The sequence below is a fragment of the Lissotriton vulgaris genome, chromosome 11 (genome assembly GCF_964263255.1).
Source record: "Lissotriton vulgaris chromosome 11, aLisVul1.2, whole genome shotgun sequence".
Taxonomy (NCBI): Eukaryota; Metazoa; Chordata; class Amphibia; order Caudata; family Salamandridae; genus Lissotriton; species Lissotriton vulgaris.
The window spans coordinates 289,848,276-289,859,005 of NC_141699.1; positions in this window are offsets into that span (position 1 = coordinate 289,848,276).

The following is a 10,730-nucleotide window of genomic DNA, read 5'->3' on the forward strand; positions in this document are numbered from 1 at the left end:
ACTGTTTGTTTTTCATTTCCATATCTGTGCAAATAGACTTTCTTGATAAGTTCTACAGACACTATGACAATATAGTGGCTACACCCTTTTGACTAGTTGTGGCCTTTGATTACAGGAATGGTTTCCCCGATCTGGGTCTGTTCGTGAAATACAAGTTGTGTACCACATTTACAAAGGTATGATGAGCCAAGACATATTACATTTTGTCTTTGGCTGTTCACAAATGTCATATGGTAAAGGTGAATGCCCATTGACAACTCCAATTGTAATGAAGCTAATTTTGCATCACTGGTTGACTTACGTATCTGGGCACTATTTGTCCCTTTGTTGTCTCATGACACTGTATGCATTTTGACCATCTCATGGCCAGCATGACTTACCAGTTCTTGTGGTTGTCATGCCTTCCTCTGTACGTTGCTGATTCCTCCCATTAGATGCAGTGACCTCTGCTACTGCAGTTGTCCGTGCTCTAGCTGGATGTGTCAATGGGCGAGAATAGAGAAAAGTAAACAGATGGGAAAAGTGTTTGTGGAACGTTTTGGGGATTTGCCCATATCTTCTGCGTGCTAACAGTGTTATGAAGTACTGCGGCAGACGGGGCAGGTAGGAGCAGTGGTGTGTTGGGGATGTAATGGCGTGGCAGAGTGGAAAATGGACAACAGAATATGTGAGTGACATATTTACATCTGATGATACTCTCACCTTCTGCTTTGTGATTCAGGCTGGCACAGGGTGATGTACTCCTTATAGATTTTGTGGCAGGTTTACAAGCCCCTTGAATAAGATTTACACTGCTGTTGCATCACTTCTGTGACACAACGGTGGTGTACAACAGACAACACATTTAGAATAATTCACAAGGTGACGCTTCTATGGTGATGCGTCACATTGTGAGGCCCTGTGCAACATTGAACCTGCATATTTCAAATATAACAAATCCTAGGCAACTTGAGGGTCCTGAAAATTGTCAGGTACATCAACACAATTTGAATCAATATGACAGTGTACTGAACAAATAAGGCAAATAAGTTTAAAAAATATATTGTTCATTTATTAAAAAAACATATACACATGAAAGTTTAAAAACCACATGGGGTGGCAGGAATACAGTGAATGACAATAATGTCTAGAACAATATAGGACATGAAATGACATACAATGCATATATAAAATTAAATGAAAAGACTAAACAACAAAACAGTGGGTAAAAGGTAATCTCTACGCGCGTTTTGGCGTTACACACGCCTTCTTCTGGAGAACCACTGGAAGATTCTAAAAACAGTGAAATATGGGCGCAAGATGATGCAAAAGAAGAATTTCAGAAGGATGAAATGTATTCAGAAAGGTGTGCACTGTGTTGCATGAGCCAAAGATGGATGGCTCCTGCAGTGGGTGAATAAAAGTATCACACTTTTCATATGTAAGTACTGATCAAATGGCAGATGAAATTCTGCAATTGAATAGACCTTTTAACAAATGGCCCAATTATGGAGCACTTCAATATTAAGCAGAAACGATGTACTGCTGGTTACAGGGCAACATTCGGGACCCCTAGTGACCTTAAATAATTTTCCAAGTACAGATGATCTTGATGTATCATCGGGAAAGTTTACCAGTTGGGTAAATTATGGACAAGACCATCAGGGGCGCAAAGGATTCTCGATATTAAGGGTCCCGAGGCAAAGGACATTGAGCCTGCGTCAGCTCTGGTGTAGCCAGGGTGGGCATTCCTTTGGGATGAGCAGCGTACAAGTGGTTCCGTGAAATCTACAAGGTTTCACAGTCACATTTCAGAGGCCGCTGCAACGCAACCTTATGCCTGCTTGAAGCAGACGTAAGGAGTGGCGCAGCACGTTAGGTATGGGCAGTGCATGGACATTATTGGAGTTGCATCGCTCTTGCGCCACAACTCCAGCAAAGCCCCCCTACACACCATACGATTCAACACACATCTGTCTATCCCTGCGCCACAGTGCACCACCATCTAAACACAACGCATCCGTGTATGTTCAAGGGTTGACTTGCATGTCACATTGGCACTGGTGTTTCCCTGCTAATAACTGTCAATTGCTACTTTATATTTATAACTTTATTTAGCATTTCCATATAGTATTGCACATTTTCAGTCAATATGAACAGTTATTAAATTAGCAGGGTTGTGTATGTACGGCTGCAGTACTGTGTCCATGTTTTCAATGGGGGGGGGGGATTTGCCATTTCTAGTGCAAAGGATTCTGGGACTTGTGGTGCTATATACAGAGGGTGACACATGAGTCTCTGGCTGACTATATTTTAATTTACACTTTGGACAAGTTCCTAAATAACAATAACAGTGTAACACAGACAATCTTTTCATGCACTTTTCCTTTTCAATCCACTTACCTGGTACCACGTTGCGGACGTCACTGACAGGCAGCCTATGGATCAAGGTGGGGTGTATTGTTGACAGGATATCGTCCTCCAGTGGGGTGAGCTGGATGCGGGGTCCAGGGCATGCAGCAGGGAGGATCCTGCTTAACTCAATCCTTGAGTATTTCTCCTTCACCCTCTGCCTTTCGTCCTGCCACTTTTTCTTTCATGTCCTGCACTGTGCGCCTCTCCACTCCCAAGGCTGAGACGGCAGTGGCTATCTTCTGCCATAGCTCTGCCTTCTGTGCCCCACTGGTGCAGTAGGGTGGTAAGCCATAGAGGCGATTGTGGTGCCTTACTATGAACTCCACAAGCATGGTAGTCTTTTCTGCTGTGAAGTTCCTTTTCCTCCTCATGTCCATTTTCAGGGTCACTGTGAGTGTTGTAGCCACAACCTCTGTGGAGAAACCGGTTCCTTCAATGTGTGCTGCTTTTATGTGTTTTCTAGAGCTGGTCAATTATTGCTGATTGGCTTCAGCTGGATTGTGGTGGGGCATGGTAGGCACTGGCAACATTCACCATGGCAAAATGGGACTGTTGGCTGCGATTGGCTGCAGTGTATCAGCTGATTCCTGGTGGGGGATGGTAGGCACTTGAACAGGTGTTTACCCTTGTATTACATGACCAACTGCCAAAATCCGTATCTTGCGGCCCGTAATCGTAAATTATGGCACTCTTCCGTAAATTGCCGGCCGTATTCGCAAAATCCGCCAGTGTGCCGTAAATTCCGACCCGGTGCTGTAAATTTCGGCCCGGTGGCGGAAAATACGGCCCGGCGGCGGACGTAAAGTAAGTCGTTTTAAGTTCATTCTGTGAATCCCGAAAGTAGTAAGTTCATTCTGTGAATCCCGAAAGTAGTACGTTCATTCTGTGAATCCCGAAAGTAGTAAGTGCATTCTGTGAATACCGAAAGTAGTAAGTGCATTCTGTGAATACCAAAATAGTAGTAAGTTTAGGATTTAGTCTTAAGTTCACTCTGTGAATCGGGCCCCTTGTTTTTGTCAGTCTCACAAATGTCTATAGTGTACTGTTATGTTTTTTTAAATAACTGAGGTAATGCATTTAATATTAATATCAATAAGTGTGACCACACACAAAGTTATATATTATATTTGTTTTGTGTACTAGTAGCAATTAAACCACAACAAGGAGTACCATGTTTCACTGATGTTCTTCTTGCCTCTTTGCTTTTAGGTGCACAGAAGATGAGAAGGCGTCATCACCCAATGTACTGCTAGACAGAAGTCCTACAGTGCACAACGTCACGTGGCGTGTGACCACAGACATCTCTTCAACTTACTTGTGCGTGCTGCTGACATCTGAAGAAGATGGCCCCAAAGAAAGCTACCAGGTCTTCCAGTAGCAAGAAAGTTGCCAGTGAGAAGAAGGAACTGCCCCCCCAACAACCTAGGCCCAAGCACATGTCTGTCACAGAGGCAGCCAGTCTAGTCACAATAACGCCGACGAGCAGTGATGTTGAAATTGACTTATCATCATCGCAAAGAAGTACCCAATCAATGCAGGGAACTGAGTTAAGTGGGCAACAACAGCCACACTGCCCCCAATAGTAGTTGTTCCTCCTGAAGTAGGGGCAGTTCAGGAGACAGAGCTTCGTGCAGAGGAAGAGGAGCAAGCCACTCTTTTAGAAGATCCATTGTCTTTCAGATCCACAGCAAGGTAAAGGAGGGTTAGTCCATCAACTTCATCTCCAAGCCCCCCTTCTGATGATCTAGACTCCACCTGGATCCCACCACCTGAGTGTGAGAGTGAGGCAAGCCACAAGACAAGACTAGTGAAAAGGAAGGTTCCAGAAAGCCTTAGAGCAGAGATCGTCAAACTGTGGGGTGCACCCCCAGGGGGGGGCATTGAAACATCTCAGGGGGGAGCTCGAGCATCGCAGAAAGATTTCCTCTTTACATCATTCATTTCGACATGTGAAGCATGTTTACTGCTGTTTCTTCTCAAGAATCATGGCCATCGCAAACAGGACTCTCTCTGATTGGAAACAGTGTTTCCAACAAATACGTCATACAATCAAAATGTTGTATTGTATGTCTTTATCTGAATTAAGTCAATCAATGATTATATATACAATACATGAGAAGACCGTCAGAATTAGTGCTACAGTGTAAATGGGTGACTTTCATGTGTAGTGCTCAAAAAAATAAATGCAAGATATATACAGTGAGATCAATTACATATATATACATATATACAAATGTTAGCGGCCAGCTACTGATTTATAGCCAAGGATCCCTATTTCTCTTGTTGGAATCCTGGTGATGCTGAACCTAGGACAACCTTTGAAGTTTCGACCCTATTGTGCCCCAGTGGGTGGTCACGGCGGGTCTTTATCAAGACAAATGGTAGTGAGAGGGGGACAGTTCAATTTTCAAGGCTCTGGTCCTCTGCCTTCGAGAGTACAAGGCATGGGTACGGTGTACCCGTAGTGGAAGCGATTAAGTGCGTGGATTGATTACTCGGAGGTTCAGCATTCTATCCGTCTGCTGCCAGGAGGTCTGGGTCCCCCCCTCACTACCACTTGAAGAAGATACGATAGCGGTGGAAGGTGAGCAAGAGGGAGACATTTTCTCTGGTACACAAAGGAGCCCTGTTCCTAGCCGTGCAGTGGTACCGCCCACAACCTTATCATCAACATCAGATGCCACCTCCCTGAGCCAGCACCCTCCGGCCAGCTCAGCGAACCCCAGCCAAGCCGCCGAAAACCTCACGAAGTGGATCAGCAACTGCGCGGACGAGCTCGCCCCGCTGAGGACCCCGCCCAGCAGACCCGGCAGCAAGAAAGCCCCATGGTTCACCGACGAACTCAAGAGCTCCAAGAAGAACTGCCGAGCCCTCGAGAAAGTCTGGAGAAGGGAACCAACACCAGACAACATGACCACCTTCAAGATTGCCACCCGGAAGCACCACCAGCTGATCCGCGCTGCCAAGAAAACTGCATTCAAGGACCGGCTAGACAACAACGCACACAACTGCAAGGAACTCTTCAACATCGTGAAAGAGCTATCCAACCCCAGCGCTGGTAACAACGACATCACCCCATCGCAAGACCTCTGCAACGCCCTCGCCTCTTACTTCCACAACAAGATCGCGGACATACACAACAGCTTCAACAACCAACCAACGCACACCACGACCGAACAACCACCCCCCACCACCACCCTCCACGCCTGGACTCCGATCAGCACCGAAGACACCATCCGCACGATGAACTCCATCCACTCCGGATCTCCGACCGACCCCTGCCCTCACCACGTCTTCAACAAGGCCGACGCTGTCATCGCACCCCACCTGCGAGACATCATCAACACATCCTTCGACACCGCCACCTTCCCTGAGAGCTGGAAGCACGCCGAACTCAGCGCTCTACTCAAGAAACCCACAGCGGACCCCACCGAACTCAAGAATTACCGCCCCATCTCGCTCCTCCCGTTCCCAGCCAAAGTCATCGAGAAGACCGTCAACAAGCAGCTGGCCGCCTTCCTGGAGACGAATGGATCCCTCGACCCCTCACAGTCTGGCTTCCGTGCCAACCACAGCACCGAGACCGCCCTCATCGCCACCACAGATGACATCCGAGCCCTGATGGACAACGGAGAAACAGCGGCCCTCATCCTCCTAGACCTCTCCGCAGCATTCGACACCGTCTGCCACCGCACCCTAGTACAGTGCCTCAGCAACGTCGGTATCCAGGAGAAGGCTCTGGAATGGATCATCTCCTTCCTCGACGGAAGAACACAGAGAGTCCGCCTACCACCGTACAAATCAGAGGCCACCGAAGTCATCTGCGGCGTCCCTCAAGGATCCTCGCTGAGCCCCACCCTCTTCAACGTCTACATGAGCCCCCTCGCGGCCATCGCACGCCAACACAACCTCAGCATAACCTCCTACGCCGACGACACCCAGCTGATCCTCTCCCTGACCAACGACCCCGCCGCCGCCAGAGCCAACCTGCACGAAGGGATGAAAGAGGTAGCCGAGTGGATGATGACCAGCCGCCTGAAACTGAACTCAGACAAGACGGAGGTCCTCATCCTGGGCTCTTCACCCTCCGCCTGGGACGACTCCTGGTGGCCTCCCGCCCTGGGCCCCGCACCCAAACCGACAGACCACACACGAAACCTGGGCTTCATCTTGGACTCCTCCCTCTCCATGACCAGGCAAGTCAACAACGTCTCCTCGGCGTGCTTCAACATCCTACGCATGCTACGGAAGATCTTCCGGTGGATCCCCACCGAGACCAGGAAGACCATCACCCAGGCCCTCGTCACTAGTCGACTGGACTACGGCAACGCCCTCTACGCCGGCACCACCGCCAAGCTTCAGAAGAGACTCCAGCGGATCCAGAATGCCTCAGCCAGACTCATCCTCGACATCCCACGAACCAGCCACATCTCCGGACATCTGAGAGACCTGCACTGGCTCCCAGTCAACAAAAGAATCACCTTCCGCCTCCTCACCCACGCACACAAAGCCCTACACGACCAAGGACCGAGCTACCTCAACAACCGAATCAACTTCTACGCTCCCAAACGCCACCTCCGATCGGCCAACCACGCCCTCGCTGCCGTCCCCCGCATCCGAAGAGCGACTTCAGGAGGAAGATCCTTCTCCTACCTGGCCGCCAAGACCTGGAACGCCCTCCCGACCGACCTGCGCCTGACCCAAGACCACCTCTCCTTCAGGAAGAAGCTGAAGACCTGGCTGTTCGAGCAGTAGCGGCACCCCCCTCCCCCCAGCGCCTTGAGACCCTACGGGTAAGTAGTGCGCTCTATAAATGCCATTGATTGATTGATTGATTGATTGGTTGAGAGTGGCACAGGAGTAAGAGTCAGGCTGAGACACCAAGGGGTCCCAGGCAAGAGAGTACCACAATGAGAAAACATGCGTTGAGCCTAACAACATTTGGCGTCATGAAGTCACCTGCCTCAGTGGCACCAGAAAAGAAAAAAATCCAGCCTACCATTCTCAGCATGTTTAGGTCGGAGGGACAGTACAAACACAACCACCCAACGGCACGTTTGTACAATGCAAAGTTGGATAAATGTTAGTGCTGGACCTCCTCCATTTTTCTTTTGTGGAAGGGGTGGGGTTTCTTGAATTTGTGACAGCCATCTGCCCAAAATAGAAGGTTCCCAGCCAGTCCTATTTTGCAAGAGTTGCTGTTCCAGCACTACATTACGACTTGCTGGAATTGCTTGGACAAGCTTTGCAACAGACTGCTGTTCACACTATCCACATGACAACAGATTTGTGGACCAGTTGCCAAGCTGTTGATTACATGTGCATCACTGCACACTGGATCTCTTTTGTGGGGGTTAGAGAAAAGATATCTGCAGCAGGTGTTATTGACACTGCTGAGATTTTTAATGCCACTTGGAAACATGCAACTGTAGCCATGTTCGCCATAGAGAAATCTCATACTGCTGCAAACGTTTTGGAACACTTTGGCAGCAAGGTCTTTGAATGGCTGTGCCCAAGAGGCCTTAACATTAGTTTTGTTGCCGAGGACAATGGCAGTAATATAGTTAAGGCCATGTTCGATGGTGGCTAATTCAGAGCAATGTGTTTGGCGCACTGCATTAACATAATTGTTCAAGACTTGCTGAAAAAAGAAGACAGAGTCAGCAACTTACTGACCCCCTGCAGAAGAATCTGCACACATTTCAGTAGGGGTGGGTGGAATTTGCGCTGTCGCGCTACGCAAAATTTCACAAAGCGGTAAGAAATCTCAGCGAACACGCAGAAATTCAACGAACACGCGGAATTGCTTGTTCGCGATGCTTTTTTCCTGTTCGCGATCGCTGTTTGCGTGCTCAGGGGGAAATTTCTCGCGAACATGCATTCTGAGAACGCGAACAAGGAAAAAATTCCACTGCGGAACGCAAAATTACCCAAATTCCGCGAGCGGAACAGAATTTACCACCCAAGCCGACATTTCAGCCATTCTTTTAAAGCCCAGAAGCAGCTGAGGATCATTCAATGTGAGCATAGAATGCCAGTTAAAACACTCATCCAGGAGGTGCTAACACGTTGGAACTCAACTTATTACATGCTTGAGCATCTATTTGAGCAGTATAAACCAATCAATGAATATGTCATTCAAAGAGAGGATGCTACTGTGAAAAGGCATGATCACTAAGATGGACCAAACGGGCCTAGTTAAATGCCTGACAGAGATGCAAATTCCTTTCGAGCTATTCAAACGTGAAGTCAGCAAGGAGGACTGTACTGTGGGCCAAGCTGTCCCATTGTTGCACATGCTACAGGAACAGCTGAAGGGGTGACTGCAATGTACGCAGGTGTGGAGGAAAAAAAAGAAGCATGAGTTGGCGGAGAGCTTAACCCTTCACTTATCTGAAAATTCAAGGGTGCAAAGAAGCATTGTGTTATCCAACCATTACATTTGTGCCACAATTCTGGATCCAGGGTACAAACAAGTACTGAACACATTGATTCCTTTTTTTTTTTAAATACTTTATTGTCAGGAGGGCAGAAAAGTTATTCACAGTAATATTTGTGATCAGTAGGTTCATATCAGTACATGGTCGTATCAAAGCTACGGATAAAAAATACCACATTCTAACGTTTGTGTTTATCTCCACATTATGGATACGTAAGAAATAAGAGCAGCTATTTTGCATAAAGTCTCATTCATCAGTACATCATATCCTATTCCTATTCGCAATCTGCCCAGTTACGATACATCAATCTGTTCTTACCAATTTTAACTAACAGAAAGAAGAAAAGTTCTGTAATTATAAAACTCAACTAATGTCATCGTTTCAGTAGAGCGTCGCACCCTTTCACAGTTAGTTGTTGTACATTGCACAGTGTCAGTACATTTTTAAAGGCATTAGCAATTTCTCTCTCCACCCCAACATCAAACCCGGGTTCAATATACAAGTTCGCCCCTTCTAGTCTTCATCTTTTGATTCCTTTTTTAGAAGGGGATGTTGCCAAGTACAAAACTTGGAAAGCTGCGGAAGCCAGTTGCTTAGAAAAAGAATGACTGGGAATTAGAGGCCTGCTACTCCAGGCCACAACAACTACTGCAGGGCAGCTGGTGTCAGCTCAACTTCAGAACCTGAGGGCAGAATGGTTGGCCCACAGCAGTCAAAACCACCAACAATACCAAGAACAACATCAACAGCAACAAGAACCGAAGCATCAGCCCCACCAAAATCAGCACAGGAATGGTTTCTTCAGCAAGGGCTTGTTAAGTCCAGTACAGAGGCAAAGGCGAAAGAGGCTGAGCAAAGGGAGCACCCCTGAGCATTTAGTGAATGGTCTCGTCCTATCTGGGTGACCCAACAGAGGTCATCATTGATCAAAACCCAGTGTTGTATTGGTATGGGAAAGTCACCAATGGCCAGTGCTCAGCAGGCTGGCTATAAACTATCTGACTTGCCCTGTCACAAGTGTCTCTTCTGAGCGAGTTTTCAGTGCTGCTGGTGCCATTCTGACAGTGAGAAGGACAAGTCTCCCACCCCAAAATATGGCAAGGTTAACCATGATCAAAATGAATCCACACTTTATACCACTGGATTACACTATACCTGAAGTAGCACAGCAGAAAGATGATGACAGCCACTTAAGTCATGGAAGTAGTGTGTTAGATGACCTACTACTGGGTGAACCACCAGAGTGTGAGGACATGCTCTACTTACCTAACAAACAGGCTCTCTCAATTTCCAGTTACTTTCTTTCTTTCTTTGAAGCCCCCCCCAAAAGAAAAAAAGATATAGCTAAGTAGCATTATTTACTTTATTATTTGTGTGTGTCACTGTCTTTCTGGTTCACAAATCCATCCCCAACGCCATACTCTTTTTATTGCCGAATTAGAGTTGCAACTGTTTGCAGTCAGTGAAGACGTAGTCCTGCTCCAGTCCTGACTCGCCCTAAATCCATTTCCCTCAAGCCAGACATTGGATGGAGAATAGTACACGAAATGTGAAATGTATGCCTACCTCATCGAGTCCCCCCAAAGAACCTGAATACAGCTATCCTCCTTTCTGAGCCTAGAGGAACTGCCCCGTAAGAACATGTAAATGTATGATGGCATGCATTGGACACTGACTCTGAGTGATTGGTGTTTGTGTTGTTGTTGTACCTGATGTCTACTAGTATTAATGGAGTGGAGGAGTGTGGCTCAATGGTTAGAGCGGCAGACCCTGATGCAGAGTTCTGGCCAGGGACTAGGGTTCGATTCACGCCTCAGCAGGGTCTCGGGCTCAATTTCCTCGGACCTGTAAATTCTCTCCTCGGTGCCTATACTAATCACGGGCCCCACGCTGCAA